The following is a 12,002-nucleotide window of genomic DNA, read 5'->3' as shown; positions in this document are numbered from 1 at the left end:
GGATGTGTTACCAACCTGGGTTCTTGGACTCTTCAATCAATAGAAATTGATAAGAGAACAGATGAGGAATTCAGGCAAGGCTTAACTGGGATTCCTCCTGTAGCACAAGGGAGCAAAAACAAGTAAAAGATTCCCTTGCTCACTCCCTGAGGTGGGGCGACCTGGTTCCTTAAATGGGATGAGGATTGGGGTGGGTCGGTGGGAGCCGGAGGTGTGGCTTAGGTGGCCTGGCCACCCCCTTGGTGGTGCTGTGTGAAGGGATCATGCGTGGTACCCTGCTTTTGTTCCTGGCACCTCAGAAGAGGCAGTTGGCTTTGGGCCTTTTTGTATTTTGTTGTTCATAATTTGCCCCAACTACTCATGCACACAGTTATTTTTAGTCCCTTATAGTTTCTTTGTATTCTGTTGCTCAAGGAGATGTCTAGGTGCCAGCATTGCAGTAAAGGGTCCCAAGTCCCAGGTCCCAGCCTGTCTCAAATGGACCGTCACCTGCAGACTTGGACTTGGGGCCAGATAAAAATGACTGATGAGACTTTGAACTGTTCTCCTTTGAGGAGGGCATGAGTGCATTTTTGTTGTTGTTGTATGAGAGATGGTTGCATTGTGCAGCCTAAGAGATGGACTATAGTGGAGGTCCTTTTGGCTGCCAGCACCTGAATATCCTTCTAATTTGGAGGGAGCCCCCCTCCTCCGAGTCTTGGAAGGAAATTGGGCCCCTCCTCCCACACTAGAAGCCAACTGGTCCAGTACAAGCCACAGTAGAAACCAGAACTCTCCTTGCTTGTTGGCAGTTAGAACACAGGAACATGACCTACAGTTAGACAAGTCAATGGTCCTGCCCAAAATTTGGATCTTGAGTGAATACCTAACATCACAGAAGAGTTGAAAAATAATTCATGGTGGCATTAAAAGTACAGGCATACACCTTAACCAGAGCAGCTCAAGCAGCATGACTTTGGCTGAGTATCTTGCTGCCTGACCTTCCTGGATTTCTACCATTTCCAGACCTGGTCTCCCAGGTTTTCTGATAATAAGGAATATAACCATACACAGCTCTAGGTTTGCTTTGCTTAAGCTTAGAGGCACCTGAGGAAATAAACTCTCTGCCAGCCTCATTCTTTAAAATCCCAGGCAAGGGTTCAGACCATCTCAGGTTGGGTCTCTGTGGAGAAGAGGAAGGAGACTATAGTTGGCCAGGCCTGGGCTCCATGCCTGCTCACCCTCCACCTTTCCTGCCTTGGAAGGCCAGAGAAATGACATGCCCCTAAAGAATAATCTGGTCCAGGGGATTTCAGACAATTCCTCAAAGGAAAGATTACTTGTCAGGCAAAAGCAAAAGATGCTTACAACACAAAAGTACAGAATGTCATAGCTGAAAGGAACCTCAGGAGTCATCCATCCTATGCCATCTTACAGATAAGGAAACCATACAGGGTAGAAAATTATAAAGGCTATGGCAAAGGTGAACACAGATGCTGCAGAGTTCAAAGGAGGGAGAGTGCACATCTGGTTGAGATCAGGATGGGATTTGACCTGGGATCTGACATACAGCAGGTATACTGGGCTGCTTTTTGGCTAACTTCAGAATTACTTTTATGCTCATAGTCTGCTCATCTCAAATTCCACCACCCATAACTTCCTTGGCTTTTTGAGAGCTTATTCATTTGGGCTTGATTTTGTTTTCAAGTTCCCTTCACTTGGATTTGGTGCCCTGGTTCTATGCTTGACCTGGTTACCCATTTGGATTGGCCCCATTCTCTGTCCAGCTGGTTGTCTTGTCTGGGAAAGACCCAAGTTTCAACCAGTGGGATTACGTGACACCGCCAGAGGTCTTCTGTGTATTCAGAGAAGATCAGGGGTCACAAACATAAACATCTTTCAGTGTCAGGCAGGTAATAAATGTGTGAAGTGGGTGGCTGTTACTTAATACAGAAGTAGTGCTTGTGGGATTTAAATTCTTATATATAAAAAAAAAGCAAATAAAATCAACATGCTGCCCAAATAAAAACATCTGTGGGCTAGTTTCTGCTCTTGCTGTCAAAGTTTGTGACTCTTGGATTAGCCAAAACCTCCAGCTGTCATGACAGGTTCTGGAAAACCCAACAAGTCTTTATTTCTTAAACCAGGGGTCCCTAACCCCCAGGCCACGGACGGGTACCGCAGAGCAGCAGGTGAGCAGCGGGCGAGCGAGCGAAGCTTCATCTGCGTTTACATCCGCTCCCCAACGCTCGAATTACTGCCTGAGCTCCGCCTCCTGTCATATCAGCAGCGGCATTAGATTCTCATAGGAGCGCGAACCCTACTGTGTGCTGTGCATGTGAGGGATCTAGGTTGCGTGCTCCTTATGAGAATGTAATGCCTGATGATCTGAGGTGGAGCTGAGGCGGTGATACTAGCGCTGGGGAGCAGCTGCAAATGCAGATTATCATTAGCAGAGAGGTCTGACTGCACCACAGACCATAATAAATCAATGCTTGCAGACTCATATCAAAACCCTATCAATGAGTCGCAAGTGAAAACAAGCTCAGGGCTCCCACTGATTGTGGTGAGCTGTCTAATTATTTCATTATATATTACAATGTAATAATAGAAATAAAGTGCACCATGAATGTAATGCGCTTGAATCATCCCGAAACCACCACCCCCCCGCCGCCGCCCCAGAAATACTGTCTTCCACAAAACCAGTCCCTGGTGCCAGAAAGATTGGGGACTGTTGTCCTAAACTCTCTGACACCCAAGAGCTCCATGGCAAATAATTTGTACTCTGGAATTCAAGTTGCCCACAGCTGGAGTTCAGACATTTACACACGTTTTATGAACTAGCGAGGCATTCAACGTAACCCAGATTGCTGAAAGTGCTGCTGGGCAAAAGCATCAGAAGGCAGGACCGGTCTGAGAGGGGTTACCATGTGATCCTTTCCCCATCCCAGCCCGGTGGGACTCCGCTGAGTGGTACAAGCTAAAGAGCTGTGCCAGTAGGCTCCCAGGCCTCATGCTGGCGGGGGCAGAGGGGAGAAGGAGGTGGAGGGAGGAGATGTGCATCATGGCCTCCCACGAGCTGGATCCTGCTTCCCCTCAAATTCCATTACCGATTTCCCATCGGACCAGGCTGCTCCGAGAGCCGCTAAGCAGCTCCTGGCTCATTTATCCACACCCCTCCCATCCTTTCCGAGCCTGCCTAAGTCCCACCTGCCCCCTAAGGCTGTCTCCAACCACCCCGCCTGGTGACCTCACCCTCCTCCGGTGCCTCTGCCCCGTGGCACCTGTTCAGGCCTCGGTTCACGCCTGGTTGTTTACATGCGAATGTAAACAGACGCACAAAGACTGTGGGTCCACCTCCCTGGCAGCGGCGCGCTAGGAACACTGCCCGGCGCTCTGCGCAAAATGAATCAACGAACGCATGACTCCACCTGCGGCCTACTCGCAAGGAGAGCGCCCCAAGTCACCCTCCCCTCCTCGCTGCTCGGGACTACGCGCCCTCTCGCGACCCCATTGGCCCCAAACACGTAAAGCGAGCAGCGAGCGCGGAAGGCGAGGGAGGACTGCAGATAGAAGAAGGTCAGCCCTCCCATAGGGCAAGACGGTGCCAGGGGTGGGCTCTTCTTGCAGGAGCGGATCGTGCATTGGTCGAGCTTCCGGACTGACGGCTGGGATTGGTCGCGCGGCCCCAAAGGCGCCCTCCGTGCGGAGGAAGGAAGGGCCCGAAGGGCGTGGTCATCACTCGGTCCCGCCCCAGGCGTTCAGGACTCCGGCGGGAGGGCGCCGGTGTCCACCTAGGAATCCCGTTTTGGGGCCGCTGAGTGCGGCTGCTTTCGCCCTCGGCCCGGTCCGGGAGTCCGAAGGGTTTGAGGTGCGGTATGTAGCTGTCGGCGTACGGGCGCGGGGTTCGGGGGTCCGCGGCGCAGGGGGCTTTGGCCCGGCCCCCTCTGCCCTGCGGTCTCGGGGTCTGCGGAGGCGGGCCGGGCTGGCCGCTGGGCCTCGCGTCCCCCGCCTGGAAGGGCGCAGAGGCTTCGTGGGGCGGGGGCGCCTCGTGCCTGAGACTCCATTTTGCAGGCGAAACGGTGGGTGAGGTTAGCGGCCGGGAGTCTTGGCGCGGAGGTGGGAGGCAGTTGTTGGAAAAGCCTGAACGCCGCGAGGCCGGGCCGCGGGAGCGCGCGTGTCCGCGCATCCTCCGGTTGGAGCAGCTGCGCCGCAGGGCTGCCTCGGCTGCTTGGGACTCACTTTCCCTCGCCGCCTCGCTCTGGGCGTGTCTTGTTTACACTGCGCGCTCGCCGGGCCCAGGTTCCCCGGGATTTAGGGGCCCGCGCTGCTCCCGTATCTGGTCTACCGCAGAGACCCTCTCTCACCCGCCCAGATCATTACCACTGTTAAGATGGAGACGAACGATGCCTTCTGGTCACCTTGAATGCAGCAGCCCCGCCGCCGAGGGGGAAAAGCAATTTGTCTCACTTTTTTTGCCTGGAGGGGCCACCCTTTCCAACTGTCATCGCTAGAACGGTTCTCAGCCCAGGGGCACAAGTCCAAAACCTGTTTCAGGCCCTTTATAATTATTAGGTTGGGTTCGGTGTATTGTTTGTAATAAAAATGAGCGGAAACCTGCCAGTGCCAGAGCAAATTTGGACCTCACTGAGAATTCATTGGAGTGGGTGGGGGAAGGCGGGCACAAAGATAGATGGTATTCATAAATACTCTTACGTTCCTGGACCTAGGGTGTGAAGGGTATTGTTAAAATGCATGACAAAATGTGTTGGGTCAAGGAGTCAACGATACAGGGCTTGGTTAAAAGAGGTAGAGGTCACCCCTTCTCATCCTTGTTCCCTCCACTACCTGGGTCGATCAGTTCTGGGCTACCCAGTACATTAAAGAGCAAATAATTCAGGTTTCATGTCTTCTGGAAAGCTTTTTAAAGCCCTTGCCCTACCCCACAACTAATAATCGCTCCCTCCTTTGCACACAGCCTTCCATAGCCTCTGATTTTATACATCACACTGTATTGTGGTTTCCCCAGCCCGTAGCATAGTGCTTGGAACATAGAAGGCACTCAGTGATTGAAGGAGGCCAAAAGAAAACAAAAGATCAGCAGTGTAGCCAAAAGTTGACAAAATAAAAACTTTAAGTCCTTTAACTAGGCCCGATTATTCTTACAGGCGAAGGAGACAGTTGAGCTCTGGCTCTCAAGTCAATTCAGACCAGCTCTGCCATGTTACTAACTCTGGACAAGTTATTTAACTTCTGTATGTCTCAGTCTCTATAAAGTGGGAGTGACAATAGGTCCTACTCCATTATTTCTGAGGTTTAAGTAAAATATTGACATAAAGTGCTTAGCATAGTTCCTGGCACAAAGAAAATGTTCAGTAGCTGTTAGCAGTTGTTAGGATAAAAATAAACGTACTTGAACAGATTCACCAGTGCTAAGTATCTGTATAGTATTTGACCCTTCAGGTTCTGTCTGCCTCTTGGTCCTTGTCTGTTCCTTGATTTAAAAAAATCCCTTAAGCCATTCCAGACTTTTCCCCCCACTGTAAAAGTATTCCATGGAAGATTACTTGTTTATGCATTTAGAGTACCTCGATGGAGTGCCAAATAACAATTTGGCCAAGTAGTACAGTAGTATTTGATGCACTCTTCATGTGGTCTGTTACTCAAAATGGTCATGTGAAAGCAGAGGAGAGTTTGGGGGCTGATATGGCTGACAGAAATGTTGGTTCATTTGGCGGTGGACTTGAAGTGGCTTTTCTCCTTTTAACTTAAATCTGTTCTCTCTTAAAAACTGTCTCCTATCTTTAAAGTTGTTCACAAACATTGTGAAATGTGGAAGAAGTCTTCTGGTAGCTCTAAATCTATTTGCCAGACCTTGAGGTGGCACATACATCCCCTAGGAGGATGTTGCCTCACTTCCAGGTTTTCCTATACCACTTTCTAGTCACAGGAAACAGGCTAAGTTGTCCATTTCCTTCCAGCTGTAGGTCCCCTTGGCATGTCAGTTTCTCTAAAATTATTTGGAGTCCCCAAAACAAAGACTGTACCTCTTCTCACTTATAACTATCTCAGGAGAATTCTGGTCTCTGATTCTGCTTTTAGTGTAGTCACATGAATTTTGAATCCTTTCTAGGGAATACTGTTCTTTCTGAAGATGCCCTTCTAGTTGTGACATTCTATAATTAACCATTAAAAACCTGCCACAAGGTGTGAGCTTTTTCTAGTGTCCTGTTGGAAAGACCTTAAGGACAAGGACCATAAATTTCCTTCTTTTGTGTGCCTCGCATAAGTAGGCTCTTGATGAATGGTTGTAAAGCCATCATAGTTCCCTTTCAGGGCGCTGAAACAGGCTTACTAACCTGGTGGTTCTGAAACATTACTGTGCTTACCAGCCAAGAGCTTGCTAAAATGCAGATTCTGATCCCAAAGCTCTGGGGTAGTGCCTGAGAATCTGCATTCCCAACAGGCTTTGAGGTGCTGCATATGCTGCTTTTCCGTGGACTTTGAGTAGAAAGGTACTAACATAAGTATCTACATTTGCTTTTTAGATGTACTGGTAAACAGGCTTTGTTTCCTTCTGGTATTGAGATGAAGTCTTGGATTTAGGAGTTGTTTTTTTTCCTTCTGTTTTTAACAGTTCCTCTATTTTGTTCCCAAAATGATTTGAGGAATCTTTCCAAAATAGTTTCAGTGTAACAAGATTTTTAATAAAAGTGATTGAGGGGGCTTCCCTGGTGGCGCAGTGGTTGAGAGTCCACCTGTCGATGCAGGGGACGCGGGTTCGTGCCCCGGTCCAGGAAGTTCCCACATGCCGCGGAGCGGCTGGGCCCGTGAGCCATGGCCGGTGAGCCTGCGCGTCCGGAGCCTGTGCTCCACAACGGGAGAGGCCACAACAGTGAGAGGCCCGCGTACCGCAAAAAAAAAAAAGTGATTGAGGCAGATAGGGTAAAAGAAAATTAAGAGAAGTCAAAGATAAGTACAAAAGGTGAGTGCCTCTCTGTGCTATACATTTTACTTGGGTGGGACTACTGATTTGGTTCTGAGCTTCCAAGCAGCAAGAGCAAAGAGGAGAATATTTTTTGGAACCAGTTTTGCCAGTACCCATATAAAGTAAAAACAAACTGGCTACTCAGTGAAACAGCTGTTTCTATTACTGAGACCTGAGAATTCTTCTCCAAAGAGAGGTGTTCTGAATATCTCCAGAAAATCAGATTCTTATCAATCTTCATACGATGTAGCCCAACAGACTCACAGAAAACTGTCAGTACAGTAAAAGCAATGGCCTGTGGAACTGCAGCCATGTGGTCCAGGGCCAGCTTCTTCAGACAGTAGGAATGGTTTTTGTTACAGGGCAGCTGTTTTTCCGCCTTGCTCTTTGGTTGGAGCAGAGTGTCCAGTTGATTGACATGTTCAGTCCCCATCATCCTCATACTTCGAGCTTTGTTGGATGGCAACAATCTGCTGACTGCTGAAGAGGCCAGAAAGCTTGGGGTTGAAGGGAGGGGTGGCTGGAAGCTCAGGTAAGATCCTTGTAGATGTGGCATTTTCACCTCTTTAAAGTCATCTAAAGACCTCATGAAAAGTTAGAAGACTGGCCTTGCTGTGAGGTTCTCTGTGGCCCTAGTCAGTCAGCCAGCTATTGAGTGAGTGTGAAAGGAGGGGAGAGCAGCCTGGTGGCAGCCTTCCCACCACTTTTTTAGAGGGACCCAGTGTGCCTCCTAGGGCCCTGGAGGACTCTTTTACTCCAAGCAAAAGGTAAGGAAGCTGCCCCAATGGTGGGGGAGGAAAAGGGCTGCTGGGGCCAAGGATCCTGAAGAAGGCGTCAACCTATTTCCAAGCTGTGGGAGACACGTCTACCCCTTCCTAGCGTTGAGCCTGTTCTCCCTTTTCATTTTGCTTGCTTTCACCTGCAAAGGAGGGGAACAGAACACTCGGGGTGACCTGCCCCACAGGGAAAGACTGGGCCAGTGTGGAAGACTGAGGGGCTGCAGGGCTTGTACATCCAAGGAAGGAGCAGGTGGAATGGCGGTAGCTCTCCGCCATCAGCCTCCCAGTCTCAAACCTCCCGCCACAGTGTTCCCAGCACCCCCCACGCCCTGAGGCGGGCCTGGCCCTCTTGTGCTTGCCTCTTTGGTTGGCCTCCCCCGCATAAGTCTTTACCGGCTTTCATGCTGCCTCCCATGCCTGGACTGGCCTGCCTTTGAGCTCCTTGCTGCTGTCCATCTAGTTCCCCCAGAAGCCTTCCAGCAACCTGACAGTGCTGGGTCCTCCCCACTGGCCCCCTTTCCTTGTGGGTAGCTTTGTGTTCCTAGAGAAAGAGTGGCATTGAGAGCCTCTTTGTCTGCTTCGCTGGCCAGATTCTGCCACTGTGTGTGCATGCCGTGACCACTTAACACCTGTGGCCTCCTGCAAAAACACGGAGCTTCAAGGCTTTGGCCCCTGAACTGGTAGGGCTGGCTCTGTCAGGCAGCGCCTGGCCTCCGTGGCCCGTACACGTGCCGTCTGTGCACTTGGCTACAGAGACAGGCCCTGACCAGAACCCAGCTTCCTGGGCAGAGTTGGTAGTAATCAGATTGTTTGGAAGGGGAGCTTGTGATTTACAGAATCGTGGGGAAAGTCTTTCTGATCAGAGGAGGATTGCTCCCTAAGTCGATCATTTGTACATTTGAATGGTTTAGTTAAGGGAGGGGCATCACCACCACCACCACCACCACCCCACACACGCACACCTCCCAGTCCTCTGTTCTCCATCCTGGACAGGAGCAGGTGGGAGGAAGTCCTGGTAGCCGTGACAGGCCTGCACAAGGGTGGTGCAGCAGATAGCAGGAAGCATCAGGAGTCCAGGCTTACCCAGTTAGTGTGACCCCATACTTCTACTGTAGGGCGAGAGTAGCCAAGCCTGCATAACTCCTCATTATATCTGGTACGGCATACGGCCTCTGCAGGTTGTAGAAACTAACGGAGAATTTTAATACCAAACTCCAGGTGGTCCCTAGAACATCCTGAAGCTTATGTGTCTTGTTGCTTGGTTTGGCCAAGCACAGGGCTAAACTGGTGTGTGCAGACCTTTCTCAGATGGGAGGCTTGAATTCATTGTTCATTGTCTGCTCAGAGTTCTCCAGTCACTCTGTCCAATCTCCTGTTGCTTCCCGATTAGGAAGGAGGCTGACTGAGGCCTCTGCCCACCAAGGAGCTGCTAGCCTCCAGAAACACCGTAAAATGTGTGGTCAGAGAGCAGGGAGGACCCATGTAGAGTAGTAGGTTGTTTGAAGGTACTGACAGCATAGCAAGTTGTTTTCATCTGAGCAGTCCATTGGGTGTTTAGGAAAGGAGTAAGCTGTCTCTCACTGGAAGGGTTCAAGCAGAATCCCCATCTCCACCCTCACCCTCAGAGGGTTAGAAGGAATGATGATGTGTAAAATCTAGAATCTATGGAAATGAGGACTGGACTTTCATGCAGTATTACCGATGCCCACCTGACAGATGCAGGCAGAGTTGAGCCCTAGAAATCCAAAGTTTATACATTTGCTAGGCTGATGTTTTCTTTGACATGATTGATGTATTCAGCAGTCTTTACTTCAAGGAGTGTCCCCTGATTATCTGGCTCTGAGTTGATTTCTCTTTTCTTGGTATTCTGTAGTACTTTGCATAGAACTTGGAATGAACATTCATAGACTTTTTTTCTTTCACATGAATCTGTCTTAGTTCTCACATAAAACTCCTGTGGTGTAGGGAAAATACAGCATGATTTGTTAGGCAGATTAATAAGTAAGATTATGAAGGGACTGCGTATCCAGACTGAGAAAATAACCACCTGTAATCTGTCTCTTCAGTAGTACCATTTCCATGAAAATCACTGAATTTCAGACCTTCTTTCCTGGTTGCTGAAGGGCCTCTGACGACACTGTTAAGCTAGTTCAAGTTTGTATGTATACTTGAAAGTTATCTAGAGGTATATCTCCTGCATAGCTTATAATTCTAGCTCACCACTCACCCCCAGAATGAATGAATACCTTCTGTTTTGAATAACGAGATCCAGACAAGACAAATCAAAAATACATCATTAAAACAAAGACAGAGATCATTTGTCTGCACCCCTCTTTTGCCCCAGCATCATCTTATTCCAGTCCTGTCTTATGACCACACGCTTTAGTGGAGGGGGAGGGGACTAGGAGAGCAAAAGGGGTATTAGCCACCAATCATGGCCCAACTCTGGCCATTGAGAGAATTTCTAGAGGTGGAGCAAGAAGTAGAAATGGGAGGCTGCAGGCTAGGTTCAGCTGTCACCTTAATATTTCCAGCTTGTGGGCTCAGCTTATTCCTATAATTGTGAAAACACAGTTTGCCTGAATCGTCTTCATGTGCAGTTTCTTAAATAGCCACTAGGTGAGGATGTGGCTCCATGAAAATCGTTCTCAGCAGGACTTGGTCACTCATCTCTTTGTCCCTGTACCAGTCTCTCCCCTCTTCTACTTTGTGTGTCTGTTTTGTAACTTGTTCCCCAGTTCATAAAGAGCTTGGGTTCTGGAGTCACACAGGCCTGGATTTGACTCTCTTTGAGAGGTTTTCCCCTCTGTGAAATGAGGATAGGAGGACCTGGCCTTCTGTGGGAAACTGGCACTCTCTCAGGCCACCAGTGGGAGTATAAATTGATGCCACCCGGTAGAGGTAGAACATATGCCAGAAGTACACATGCGGGTCCCCTTCGCCTCAGCAGTTCTCCTTCTGACTGTTGGCACTGTGGGTGTGCTAGCACACGTGCAGTGGTGTGTGTACGTGGTTGTTCCTCACAGCGTTGTTTGTAGTAGCAAAAGGTTGGATCTCACGTAAATATCCACCAGTAGGGGACCGGTGGAATACGCTGGTGTGCATCCTTACAGTGGGGTACAGTGCTGGGCAGTAGTTAAAAAAAAAGAGTGCTGTCTGTTTATTGCTAAGGAAATATCTCCAAATGAAATATCTCCAAGATATTTCATTTTTAAAAAAAGAAAGAAAAGCAAGGTTCTGAACAGCGTGTCCTGTACAGTTTGCTAGTTTCATGTAAAATGAAGGGGAAGGATGAAATAGATTTTTGTGTTTGTCTGCATATACAGTTGAGGTGAGAAACACACACAACTTTAATTAGCATGTTTACCTGTTTTTGTGGAAGTATGTAGTGGTAAGCATTCTGCTTGATTTATATGAAAAAATACCTCTTTCTCTTCCTCTGTTGGACTCCTTGGTTCTTGCAAGGTGACTTTCTGCACTGATTCCGCCCCTCGCCCCCCAAACACTAGCTGACACTCAGCATGCACTGTGCACAGGTGCTGTCGTCATGCCCCGCGTGCCCTGGCTCATTTTAGGAATGAGGACAGGGCTGGAGGGAGACTTAACATGTGCAGTGTATTTTATATTTGAACCACGTGTGACTGGTTCAAGACAGTCGTTCTTCTGATTAGTCCCTGCGCACGTGCTGCTGGCTGTGAGAAGGAGTTGAGAGTGCGTGCGACATGTGTTGTGCTCTAGGCTCGCCTCTGATTGTCTGGAGCCTCTCCAGGCAGGCAGGGCAGGACACTCTTGTTTTCTGGGCACACGGTCCGCGCCAGTGGTGGTTCCCAGTGTGATGGCCCAGCAGGATGAGCCCGCGGCCCCAGTCCTCCGCCCCCTCAGGCTTCCCTCACTTCCCTGTCCAGATCCTCCTGGAGTTCTTTTCCTGCCTGCTTTTTGTCCCACTCCATCCGGCCAGGGCTCCTGGCAGAGCCCCTGCCTGCACACTCAGGCTGGGGGGTCTCCCTCTGTGGTCCCTGAAGCTCCTGTTGGAACGGTTCTGTTTTCAGATCCAGCTCCCAGATTGTTCCTTCTCTCACCCCGAGTGCTCACCCTGGTCCCCCCACCGCCCGCCCCACCTGCCCGGCGTGCTTCTCTCTCACTGTCATGTGCACGCACGCGGCGTGACCGTTGCCGTTGTTACCAGCCGGATTTCCACGGCTCCCTCAGCCGCCCGTTAACCTGTAACCCAGTCGGCAGGAGGAGAGCTGCCGCTC

At 49.7% G+C, this 12,002-nt stretch overlaps 1 protein-coding gene across 8 annotated transcripts in view; it reads left to right on the top strand.

Moving 5' to 3' along the window:
- Positions 1 to 3,719: 3,719 nt before the first annotated feature.
- Positions 3,720 to 12,002, top strand: part of CEP68 (centrosomal protein 68) — a 24,536-nt gene continuing 16,253 nt past the window's right edge. For 3 of the 8 annotated variants that reach the window (XR_010835514.1, XM_067007503.1, XM_067007504.1), the window contains exon 1: positions 3,724 to 3,850. The gene's annotated coding sequence lies outside the window, so the exon portion shown is untranslated. Of the gene's footprint in view, positions 3,856 to 12,002 lie in introns of all 8 variants that reach the window. The other 5 variants (XR_010835515.1, XM_059079692.2, XM_067007502.1 and 2 more) reach the window with 4 other exon arrangements.

The sequence above is a fragment of the Kogia breviceps genome, chromosome 11, assembly GCF_026419965.1.
Source record: "Kogia breviceps isolate mKogBre1 chromosome 11, mKogBre1 haplotype 1, whole genome shotgun sequence".
Classification (NCBI taxonomy): Eukaryota; Metazoa; Chordata; class Mammalia; order Artiodactyla; family Physeteridae; genus Kogia; species Kogia breviceps.
The sequence above is the reverse complement of the archived record's forward strand: the minus strand, read 5'-3'. Positions and strand labels throughout refer to the sequence as shown.